Source organism: Octopus sinensis, linkage group LG15 (genome assembly GCF_006345805.1).
Source record: "Octopus sinensis linkage group LG15, ASM634580v1, whole genome shotgun sequence".
Classification (NCBI taxonomy): Eukaryota; Metazoa; Mollusca; class Cephalopoda; order Octopoda; family Octopodidae; genus Octopus; species Octopus sinensis.
Window position 1 is genome coordinate 20,516,192 of NC_043011.1, and position 13,606 is coordinate 20,529,797.

Genomic DNA, 13,606 nt, shown 5'->3' on the forward strand with positions numbered 1-13,606 from the left:
CCTGTTAGAATTTGAACTGAGAGTATAAAGGGGGTGTAATTAAATAATGATGAGGATATTCTTCCATATTTTATAAATCTTCTGTCATTACTGAATTTAATAATAATAATGATAAATTAATTGCAAAAGTTTTTTTAAATATTTCAGCATATCTTTCTTTGTCTTTCATAACCCCACCTTCTCTCTCTCTCTCTCTCTCTCTCTCTTGCTCATTCTTTCTCTCACCTTGCCTCTCTCTCTCACTTTCTCCCTCTCTCCCTCTCTTTCACACACACACACACACAAACATATATATATACTTAAAACTCTTCTCCCTTCAAGTGACCTGTCACTCAATCAAAATAAGCCAAATTTGGTCTTTTTTCTTTAACAATCGTTTCAACTACTTCACTTTCCTTTCTCTTTATTCCATTGTCTTCAGACAGGGTTATGGGCAAGCCATTTAGTGTTTCTAGAGAGTACTTGGTTAGACCCTTCTCCCACATATCTATATTGAACTGATAGCAAAGTCAGCATTAAATTAGGGTTCAGATTTACAAAAAAAAAATATAATCTTTATATCTGATATGGGATCTCATAACATGAGTTCTAAAATGGTAATGGTACCCATAAATCAGTGTCAAGAAAAAAAATATTGACCCCTAAAAGCAAAATGTGAACATCACCAATTCACTCATTAACATTGGATCAAATCCGTGCTGAAACAAGACCAGTGTACAAAATCACAAAACATTGATGACCCAGTAGATTTAGATCTGTTTTTGATAGGGACTCAGATATCACTAGATCTTAAGTAGATAGCACTAGGCCCTTAATAAATAGGAATCCCTTTAATGGAAGATCTGCCCTTGATAAGGTCTTGGGCATTACAGGACTTCATGTTGATAAGGCCTGCAAACATATAGAGATGTGCCCTTAACAGTGGTCCCTCTAATGGAAGATCTGTTATTAATAGGGTCCACTGTTGCTAGACTTGATGCTTGTTGAAGAATGCCTGACAGCAGCAGCAGTAGTAACAGCAGTTTTTGTTTTTTCTCTTTTCTTTTCATCTTTTTTATTTATTTAATTTTTTTTTTACATTATATCACTAGAGTTGAGCAGGGTTAATATGAGACTGGGTTAAACAGGACGGGGCTGGATAACATGGGGGGCAATAACAATATTACATGGTTAAATGAGTGAAAGACAGAGTAAGAATAAAACAGAATATGAAGTTAGGAACTTAGTTACACAGCAGATAGAGAGATTTATCTTAACAGGATTCATACATATATTTTCATAACTAGCCACCTTTTTAGACATACATGGGTACACACACACACACACACACACACACACACACACACACATATATATACATATATATATATTTTATAATTTTTAATCTGACATTGATGGTTTTATCAGATATAAAATTATTCCCCAGGATCCTTTGCCATTTACTGCTGAATTCATGAATGGCATGCCACTTACTACAACTTATTTTAGGGGAAAAAAAATGTTTGTGAAAAGTCTTCCAGCATCAGACTAATGGATTTAGAAATGTTGTTGTTCCGAAAACATAAAATGGAAGACTAATAAGGAAATAAGTAAAAACCTAATTCAAAAAAGATCAAATTTCTAATATATATACAGATATATAAATGTATATATAATTATAATAATATTAGGGATATGTTTTTCACTGTTTGATTTGCCTAATAGTGGTTTTATCTCTAATTTAATATAAATATATGTGTATTAACTTTTAACCGTGATGAACAGTATTCACACACTTTTCTCACACTTTCTTATATGCTTGTACAGATGAGTTATGTTTCATCTTCCGTGATGTTATACATGTATATTCTATGATTAAATGTTCAAGATATGAAATGTTATGTGGATGACCTTGCATTTGTTTGTTCTGTAACCTTAGTTTGATATATATATATATAATATATATATATATATATACATATATATATATATATATATATATATATATATATATATATATATATATCTATATATATATATATTATATATATATATATATATATATATATGTATATGTATATATATGTGTATATATATATATAATATATATATATATATATATATATATATATATATATATATGTATATATATACATATATATATATATATACATGTAGGGTGTTCAAAAAGTCTCTCCGCAGCAAAAAGCAGTAGGTCTACTGTTCTTTCGGACGAAACACTCCCCAATAATTCTGATAAACTGTTTGCAAGCCCGTCAAAGTCCTTACGTAAAATGTCATAGTAAACAGAAATCAGCCTAGGAAGTGCTCACACGGTAGTAAAAGAGAAATTATATTTCTTTCCATAAAAAGTGCCAGCCATTCAAGAATTGAAGACTATGGATCATGCTAAAAGGCTTCATTATTGTCATTGGTTCCAAAACTTTGTTGCCAAAAATGGCATAGAAATGCTGTATGGGTGTTTTTACATCGATGAGGCTTGGTTTCATCTGTCGGGATACATAAATTCGCAAAACACAAGGTTATGGAGCATTGAGAATCCACACGCAACGCATGAGCAACCTCTGCATCCCGAAAAAGTTGGAGTATGGATAGCAATTTCGAGAAAGCTTATTGTGGGACCAACATGTTTTGAAGACACCATCAACACCGAGACATATTGCTCAAATATTGTCTATCCATTTGTCGGCCAACTGAAAGTGAAACTGATAATGCATACTTTCAGCAAGATGGAGCTACAGCACATACTTCGAGCATCACCATGGCACTATTTCAAGAGTTTTTCGGTGAACAGATTATTTCAAAGGGACTTTGGCCACCAAGATCACCTGCTTTAATACTGCCAGAATTTTTTTTCTGGGGAACAAGTAAAGGATCAGTGTACAAGAATCGCCCGAAAACCATTAATGAGCTAAAAGATGCAATCATAACCTTCTCACAGTCTATACTGCATCAGACTCTCCAAGATGTATTTCAAAACAAGTGTAGAAGAGTCAACTTATGTACTGAAAATGAAGGACAACACTTTCAACACCTCCTTATAAAGTTTTTTAAAGTCTTGTAAAGTCTAATATATCCTTTTGTAGTCTTATACCATCTTATAAATATTTATTTTGCAATAAAATACTTACTGTGGAGAGACGTTTTGAACACCCTCTGTGTTTGTGTATATATATATATATATATGTATGTATGTATGTATGTATGTATGTATGTATGTAAGTATGTATGTATGTATGTATGTATATTACAAACAAACTTAGAAGCATCACATAGGTTGCTATTTTACAGAAAATAAAGTAAATTTTGAATGTGGAATGGCTGTGAAAACAGCCAAGAGAATTGGTAAATACACCAAGAAGATGGAAAAAAAAGTTGCCACCAGGAGGATACAGAGAGCCAAACCCTCTAAATCTCAGATATTGGCTGAGTATTCTGTACCATTATGCTAAGCGGTCTCTGATTGATTGATTGATTGATTGATAGATTGATAGATTGATTGATTGATAGATTGATAGATTGATAGATTGATGTATGTATGTATGTATGTATGTATGTATGTATGTATGTATGTATGTATGTATGTATGTATGTGTGCATGCATGCATGTATGTATGTATGTGTGCATGCATGCATACATGTATGTATGTATGTGTGTATATTTGTACATGTGTGTGTGTGTATATATATATATAAAATACACATATACACACACATATATAAATGCAAATGGAAATACTTGTAAGTCTTAATGTTTCATTGGAGTAACACTAATGGTTAAGTGTTTATGTAGTGTGTCAAAACAAAAGTCAAGACATGTTAATCTATGTGCATGGTTAAATGTTTGTATGCATGTATATATAGAACATATGCTTACATAATATTGTGCGTGTTTGGATATGGAGTGGTGGTGGTGGTAGTGCTGGTGGTAGGGTGAATGTGTGAAAGATAATGTTTCCACAAGTGTATATGTATTAAAATGTATTAAAAAGAGAGAGATATCAGATCAGTCATTGATAGTAATAATGATGATGATGATGATGATAATGGTAATGATGATGAAAGTAATGGTGGAACAGCTTAATGATAAGATGATGGTAATTGTTAAGTGTCAGTAGCTGTGTTGCTGATGGCGGTGGCCCTTTTTATTTGCACCCCTTGATCCTAATGCCAAGTTTTACTAATGTCTTTCTAATATCTCTTTGTGTCCACTTTCATTGATGTCTCCCTGCTGTACACTTTGCCATCTTCTTGATGTACCATGTCGTCATGTCTCTTTGGTATCATTGCACAGACAGACACACGATGTCAATGCACGGAGCAGCAGCTTCAAGAGAACAGATGAAACTGATAAAATCAACCCCAGTATTTGACCGGTACTCACAGAAGTTCTCTTATTTTATGCGAGTTTAACAGGGTAATTTATATGAAGTAACTTTACATAAAGAAGTGGAATGTACAATTTCTTGTAATTCAGATCGCATCATGGTCCCAGCAGACAAAATGGAAAAGGTGTTGCCCTGGAGGATGGCAAGGGAGATGTGCTGGAACAGCCTCTGTGACTCACAAGGTCCACACTTGCAAATAGTCATCTCCACTCTGATAGCAGTGTGCAGGGACATGGTCCAGGGGACCCAAGAATGCTGGAAGTCTTCACTACCTTAAGCTTGACCGTAAACCTGTCAGAGAATGACCAATATCTTGACAGTTTGTTTGTATTTATTTTAGAAATACTGGAAGGTAAGAAAATAAAGTTGAATCTACAATGATTTCAGTTCAAAATGTAAAGTGATGAAACAAAATGAAATTCTTTTATTGGTTTGAACAAGAAGCTGTGGTCATGCTAGGGTACAGCTTTAACCTTTTTTTTTTTTTTTTTGGTGTTGCTCAGTTCTTCCCTCTACATTCTCTGTCATCTCACCCCTCAAAGCTGCCTATAACTTTGGCAGAAGACCACAAATTTTGGTAAAGAGGAAGGGTATAATGAATTAAATTGATCCCAGTACTTGGCTAATGCTTTATTTTATCTACCTCCAAAAGGTTGAAAGTAAAAGCTGGAGTTTTTAACATGAGACAATAATGGCCATTACTAAATACCACAAGGTATTTTTCAGCCACTACAAATTCATATAATCCACTAAATATAGTAATATTGAAGATACCAAGATACCCAGATCAAAACTACACTGGTTGTGTAAACCATGAGAAGCAGTGGACACCAAGGAATTGATTGTTGGATAAATGTGATTGAATGTGAAAGTTAATGTCGATTCATTAATGTTTCAATAACAAGATAACAGAAAAACAATATAACAGAACAAGAGAAAAACAGAATAACATTAATAAATTAAAAAAAGAAATAGATAAATAAATAAATAAATAAATACAATATACATGCAGGATGGATTTGATAAATTTGTAATTCTCTATCTCCAAAGTTCCTATCATGAACTTCTACAGTTTTGATTGATGACTTCCATACGAGATTCTTTTCTCAGGTTATGATAATGTGGAAGCTCTTCACGTGTTGTTTTTTTTCTTAATTTTTAATTTTTATTTGTGAGAATGATTCCATTAAATGACGCGATAAATTTGACTCCCTTTTTTTTTTTCGGAATGAAAAGCTCTATTTTTTTTTTTATCTGTTCTCTTTGACAGCAAACTGACCCTCACTCCATTTTGGATCTCCAGCTGAAAATAGGGTGAGACTGTCGGCGATATCTACTATATATCTTCAGTAACAAATACTACAAGCAGGAGACTATTCCTGGGAGATAATTTGCTTGAATGATATATATATATATATATATATATATTCACGGCCCTTTCATGAGTACGACAGTATTGATTTTTGATATAAGCAAAATTATTTAAAACCCCTCTTGTAATCGACCTGTATTTTATTTTGGCGATCAATGATAGATAAAAACAGATTGTGACAGAATTCAATCTCAGATTGTACAAGGGGAACAACTGAATACAACAAGTCATTTTCATCTTAAAATTCTGGTAGACTCCCTTGCACGATATAATATTTATTCAGCTTTTTTAAAAATTTAATATGCCATTTGTTGTTTTTGATTTGTTGCATTTCATTTTGAAACTGTGGTGTTCAGAGGAATTAGTCTTATGTTCCTTCTTCAGTTTTAGTGTTCATCCTGTCCACTGTGCAATATTAGCTCAGAGACACACTCACATATCTCACAACACAGCAAATTCTTTCTTTTACATATCAATGTATGTCAGAGAGGTGTTTGTATGTGCGTAGTAATCTATTCTACATTTTTGAAATGAGGAATTATGTACATTATTTACAATGGACGGATAGGTGTCCTCCCCTTGTTTGTTGTTACCACAACATTTCGATTGATGTACTCTCCAGGCTTCATCAGGTGTTCTGCTGGAATTTCGAACCCGACCCTAATGGAGTACTATGTTCTTATTCCTAAGGTATTCTTGCTGATGTAATTTTTTGTTAACTCGGAACTCAGAATCCGAGGGTTAGTAGCTGCACTCTTTTCCACAACGCAATATGCCCGTGGGCAATTATAGAGTGAATATTTGGGCTTATAAACTTAATATCTTTTCTTTATACCGGTTCTCACATTAAATTCATATCTGCACTAGGCCTGCTTAGGAGGTTATCATGTCCTAACATATACCTCTTAGTTTTCGTATTTTCCAGTGATGTCCTTCATCTATTATTTTAACTTCATCCCACAGGGGAAGGTGGTCTCTGTTTTTCGATACATGATTGGCTATACCCGATTTTTCGATATTCCCCCATGTTACATCTTTACGATGTTCCTCTACCCTTATTTTATGAAGACGACATGTTTCGGCATTGTGTAACCTACTTCAGTTGCAGTAGGTTATACAAAGGTGAAGTGGATAAGAGTGCGGGCTGCTAACCCTCGGATTCTGAGTTCAATTCCAAGCACAGACTTGGGAAATAATATCAACAAAAAAGGAATGAGAACAGGGTACCCCATTAGTAAAATAAAGGGTTGGGTTCGAAATTCCACCAGAACACCTGATGAAGGCTGGAGAGCACCCCAGTTGAAATGTTGTGGTAACAACAAACAAGGTGAGGACACCTATCCGTCTATTGTAAATAATGTGTAGTATTCATTGTAAAGTGTTCTTGATGGTGTGTATGTGTGTGTGTGAGACAGACAGAAAGACAGATCTGCATAGTTTTTATGCGTGGATGCAATTTGCGTGTGTGAGTATATTTTGTGGCGATCTATATCTCTTAGTGTGTGCGTATCTGTTGACTACTGCAGTGTATATGTATGCGAGTCAAACTGTTGATATATTCATACGCCCCCTAACGTATGAACATATCAGTTCACAACTGTAATTGTTTCACAAAAATGGACTGACTACTGTCACAACTCCCATCTTTACTCACCCGCTGTAGTCAACATGACTTGTAACCCATTGTTCGTTATTTCTCATCACTGACGGTCAAGTAACTGATTCAATTCATCAATTGTGTCAAATTCAAATTTTAAAAAAAAAATGTTTATTTATTTATATAATTTTCTTTTTGACCTTCAGAACTTAAAGTATGAAATGTTATGATCAATTAAGGAAAATTAGAGTTAATCATCTTTCCAGAGAATACAATGTCACGTAAACAATGTTGGAATCGCCTATCACATAGACCCTGATGTTTCATCATCGCCCGCCACTGTTGTGAACCGCACAGGATTTTTTTGAGTTTTTTACATTGATACAGGCGTACAAACGAGAGGTTCTTACTGCATCAAATTCTCCCTCAAATACACACATTTCATAATTGTAGTTCTGGATACCTCTAAGAAAATAGGATTGTCACGGTTGCTATGCCGTCGGTCACATAGGACTACTCAGTAGCAAACTGAGCAGGGGGAGACAATTCAACATGACGAAATAGCCATGTAGTCAACCACTGTTAAGTCGAAATGTGTGACATGGTCCTCAATTTGACGGGATTATGATACACAAAAAACTAAGGATCTATGGATTGCACCGAGTCGTGTAGTTGGAATGACTTCGGACTAAACAACAATAACAACAACAACCATGAAGCTGCAATTTATCCTGTCACCCATGTTTGTTTAGGAAGAAAAGATAAATGTCTTACTCAAGAACAAGTACAAACATTGAATTATAATTGGGATACACAGTCGATGAATAACAATTAAAAATGGCTTTGTTTGAGACAGTTCAGTCAAATGACTAAGGATAACGATGCTAAGAATTGTTCGCGTTTATCTCCCTTGAGTTTATTATAATTGCCAATGTATATATACTTTGCTAATGTTTTATAGCAAGTTTCCTCTGGGGAAGAATATTTATTAAAAAAAGAAAAAAAAAAGGAAAAACGTGTTAGACAGTATAAACCTAAAAATCATTTTCTATTCTCCTATAGTTTGGTTTAGATTTCCTACCCTTAAAAATCCTCTTTCGTTTATTCATCTACTGTCCTTGTGGGAAAAAAAAAATATGAATATCACAAGATATCCTTTTTCCGCTCTGAGAAAAATATAGCACCACAATGAAATAGTCAAGCTAAAGGCAATTAGTTGCTTATTAAGGAACTATTAACACTTTGACAAAAGCAATTTTGAAAAGAAGGAAACATTCCTGGATGCAGATGTAGACAAACGGTTCAGAAATTAACTTTGCAATCACAACTCTCAGGTTCGTTCACACTGTACAAAAGCTTGTATCTTCTACTAAAGCCTTGGATAAAACAACTTTTGAGAGTCAAATTGAATGGACGGAAACTGTATGGATGCCCGTCAGATGGACTCCGTTTCTCATTTCAGAAACAGCTTGAGACTATATATGTGAAGCTGATTTTGACATAGAATTATATTAAGAGTTCACATGTCTACAGAATAATCCACCACTGAATTAATTGCGCTATAATTTCTTTTATTTATATGTTTTTTTAAAATTCTTTTATTTGTTTCAGCCCTAAGGCTGTGGCCATGCTGGGCCAACTTATTTTTAAAATCATATTCCTGGTGCCTTAATAATCGCAAAAGTGTGGCAAAGTAGAAATAAAAATCCTCTCATATTTCTTCTCAATCAATTATAATCGAAATTAAGGATAATATTAGTTAAATGTTTTGCTTCTTTATTGTAAAACAACTACTTTTGGACAGCAACATTTTATTTCATTTATTCTTTTCCCAAATAAACTGCACTTCATATTCGAGGCTCCAATGAAGCCATAATGCCTTACTCAGGCACTCAACTATCAATCCACTGTATCTTATAGCAGAAACAACTGTGAGCTAATGAAGTTTATATATATATATACACTACCGTCAGAAATTAATTAGCACCCTTGATTTGCTCTTCACTCAAGGTATGTGCTGTCACCTAGTGGCCATATCTCGAACTATTGCTTTGTTGCGAGTTCACTGTTGCGCAGAACGATGACGTAACTTTGTTTGCAGAGCAGTTTGAGAGTCTACAGCCTTATGATGTTGACATAGCAGTGCAACAACAACTTGGAGTGTGGATGCAGACAATTCCTTTGTTTAATAGATATAGGTAGCGCCTCGCAAGGACCGAAATCACACCATACTAAGTTTTCTCATCGCGTAAGACGTTTTGAACAGCTCATAGGTTAATTGATTTAACCTATCTAATGTAGAAATTTGAGAAGTGCTAATTAATTTCTGACGCAAGTGTATATATATAAACACACACACACACACACACACACACACACATATATATATATATATTTATATTAAGGGCATTACTATACATAAATGCCTCATGCTAGGAAGGACTCTTAAAGTCAAAACTACCATAATATGGGAGTTTTGACTTTAAGAGTCCCTCCTAGCGTGAGGCGTTTATGTATAGTAATGCCCTTAATATATATAAATATATTTAAAAGGGATAATTAATGAATTTTTCCCTTACGAGGTTTTTCACGCTAACTACTTGATAAATTATAAAGATTTTATCCTATTTTTCAATTATATATATATATATATATATATATATATATATATACAGAGAGGGAAAGAGTCTTATAGTTCAAACCAAGTATACAGAATCGTATTAGTTTTGAAATTTACCCTGGTCACGTAAGTTATTCTGGTATATACTACATATTCGAGTTGACAAGGTTGAAAGTTGTCTGGATAGTTGTAAAGGCAAGTCTTTCATTCTTGATTCCTTTCTCCAACTAGTCTAGAAGACACAGCAGAGTATTGGTAACAGTGCATATCCTCCTCCTCCTTCTCCTTCGATAAGACCATAAAAATATTTTGATCTTCCTATCCATTAGAGTTTGCTAATAATTTCTTGATTATTCCTACATTTTCAACAACATAGTCCGGTATCGATAATAAATGTGTTGCTCAGGAAAAAATTTGTCCGAGCCGGCAAGGGAGATAACTCTGAACGTTTCTAACATCAGTTTGAATTTTTTTTTTTTTTTCCAAAAATTTTACTGTTTCACCCAGCAATCAATTTATTACACATCACTCAACATATCGAAAATATCATAATAAAATTTTGAAATAATCAAAGAACTGAATTTTGTAAGTTTAAATCAGCCAATACTTGTTTTATTTATTTATTCATGTATTGTTTAACGTGCATAATTATACACCAGTTCATTTCCGAATTTTCATGCTTACATATATATATATATATATGTGTATGTATATACATACATATATATACATATATATATACATAAATATATGTGTGTATATATATATATATTCACACATATATATATGTTATATATGTACACACATGTACATGCATATGAGTATGTGTTTTTTGAGTACATTGTATGTATATACATATATATTTTTATGTGCATGTGTATGTCTACCAATCATAGGGTACACGTATGCAATTATATACATATATATATATATATATATATATATATATATATGTGTGTGTGTGTATATATGTATGTATGTATGTATATATATATATATAATATATATATATATATATATATATATATATATATATATATATATATATATATACATATATACAATATGTGTATGTATGTATGTACAGGTATGTATGCATGTATATACGTTTTGTATGTATGTAATTATATATATGTGTGTATGTATGTATATATATATATACATATATACATGAGTGTGTGTAAAATGTGCACATTATACACACACACACACACCACACACACACACACACACACACAGGTATGTATGTATTTATGTACCTTGCATGTATTTTAGTATGTATATCTGTGTAACATATAAGGTTAACATTTTTTAGAACAATATTTTCAGTACAAGCAATAGATAACATCACAGCATCATGGTCATCATCATCATCATCATCATTATTATCATTGTCATCATCATCATCATCATCAATTTTAACAATTAAAATAATTAACTCAGCATATTAATGAGAGGACATAAAAATTAAGAGAAAAAAAAAGTACAAAGATTATGAAACAGAAATCAAACAAACAAAACAATGTTTTTTTTTTTTTAAAAAAAAATGACAATTTATCCAAAACACAAACAAAGAAAAACGAAAACCAATTAAATAAAACAAAACAACAAAAATATGCTGAAATCCTCAGATATAGCTCCAAAATAAATATTCTTTTTCTGTTTCTCCACTGATTATGTCAGTTGAAGAGGATGGAGCTAACTAGAGTTTCAGACATCATAAACATCATCATTATCACCAATATCATCACCACCACCACCACCACCATCATCATCATCATCATCATCATCATCATCATCATCATCATCAACATCATCATCATCATCATCATTTTCTTTTTGTTTTTTTTTGTATTTTGGAGGGTTTTTTTTTTTTATAATTACCTGACATCTTTCCTTGTTTCTAGTTTGGATTATAATTATCATATTTCCTTTCTCTTTTTTTTTATTTTTCTTTTGTCTTTGGAAATAAAACATTTCCATTAGCATGTCTTTTATATGTAATTTTTTTTTTTCAAGGATGTCATCATCAGATAAATAAATTCTACCAAATTATATTAATCTATATTAATTAATATTAGTTTATGGTTGTCTATACTAATTAATAATCAGTTAAAAAAAAAAAAGAAAACTGGATGTACTGATTTAAATTTTCAGGGGTGATGGGCACAGAAAGTATATTTTGGCCTGCAGCAGAAGATACTCTATGGAATTTCAAATAGAGAACATAAAAAAAGAAAAAGAACAAAAATAGATCTCCAAGTTCATAGAGCAAATGGTAACTCAATGGACCAAAGGCTCACAACAGTTTATGAGGTTTGTCACTAACACTGTGTATGTGTTTCTGAACAAGGCATTTCAATCAAATTGGCTCAGTACATCTAATTATTAATCCTTTTTGATACTAACATGCCCAAAACTGGGATACAGACTCCGTTATAAAAAATGATTTAAATTAAAAACTTCAGTCAAAATTTCATGTTAATTTCTATCCCAAACACCAGCTTAAAAATGTCTAAGATATTTTTACTAAATTCTTCATTATATTCAAAATTTAATTGAAATGAAGACAGTGTGTTTCAATAGAAATATGGTAACAAAAGGGTTAATAGATTACCCTTATCTCACTGCATGAAGAGGGCGAACTTTATTTCTCTATGTTTTGTTTGTTGTTTGTTCCTTCTCGAGCCACGCCTGGCTCATAAGGGCCGGTTTCCCGGTTTCCTTGGCATATAGGTTCCCCACCTGGACGAGACGCCGGTCCGTCACAGGTAAGCTGCAAGATGCAGGAGGAAAGAGTGAGAGAAAGTTGTGGTGGAAGAGTCAGCGAAAGTTCGCCATCACCTTCTGCTGGAGCCATGTGAAGCTTAGGTGTTTTGGCTCATAAACACACACATCGCCCGGTCTGAGATTTGAACCCGCGATCCCTCAACCGCAAGTCTTCTGCTCTAACCACTAGGCCATATTTCTTTATGTGTGTTTCAGACTTTTATATTCTCCTCCCACAGCAGCCAAACCAATAGAAGAACATATTATGAAACAACTATATATGATAACGTGAAGTAAGACTTCAAAATATTTTCCTCTTTATATATTTTTTTTTTTTCACATTTGGATGTTATAATCAGGATTGTGTCCCTTTACTCATCCTGCTTCTATGTATTTATTTATTTGTTTGCTTTTTTGTTCTTGGTATTGGTCAATTTGATGCTGTGACACTCTATACACACTCTCACACGATTACTAAAGTACACCCCTTCCTTACGAAATGATCCCGAAAGGTACTCATCTGACAGGAGATGAGTGGCCCGAAGAATGGAGAAAGTAATTCCCAGTTTAATATATATATTTCTTTATTGCCCACAAGGGGACAAACAAGGACAGACAAAGGGATTAAGTCAATTACATTGACCCCTGTGTGAAACTGGTACTTTATTTATCGACCCCGAAAGGATGAAAGGCAAAGTCGACCACAGCAGAATTTGAACTCAGAACGAAACGACAGACAAAATACGGCTACACATTTCGCCCGGCATGCTAACGTTTCTGCCAGCTCACCGCCTTTTTCCCAGTTTAATATATACATAATATAATACAATGCAATATATATATATATATATATATACTAA

The 13,606-nt window shown here is 33.1% G+C and overlaps 2 long non-coding RNA genes across 2 annotated transcripts in view; one reads left to right on the forward strand and one right to left on the reverse strand.

The window, feature by feature from the left end:
• The window catches only part of LOC118766221, a 20,898-nt gene extending 9,341 nt beyond the window's left edge, over window positions 1–11,557 (forward strand). Inside the window, exon 3 of the long non-coding RNA XR_005002126.1 lies at window positions 11,331–11,557. This is a non-coding gene — a long non-coding RNA (uncharacterized LOC118766221). The remainder of the gene's footprint in view (window positions 1–11,330) is intronic.
• Window positions 11,558–11,925: 368 nt separating this feature from the next.
• LOC118766220 lies at window positions 11,926–13,434 on the reverse strand. Its single transcript, XR_005002124.1, has 2 exons — window positions 12,965–13,434; window positions 11,926–12,622 (listed from the first exon to the last, which is right to left on the reverse strand). It is a non-coding gene; the product is annotated as an uncharacterized LOC118766220 (long non-coding RNA).
• Window positions 13,435–13,606: the final 172 nt, after the last annotated feature.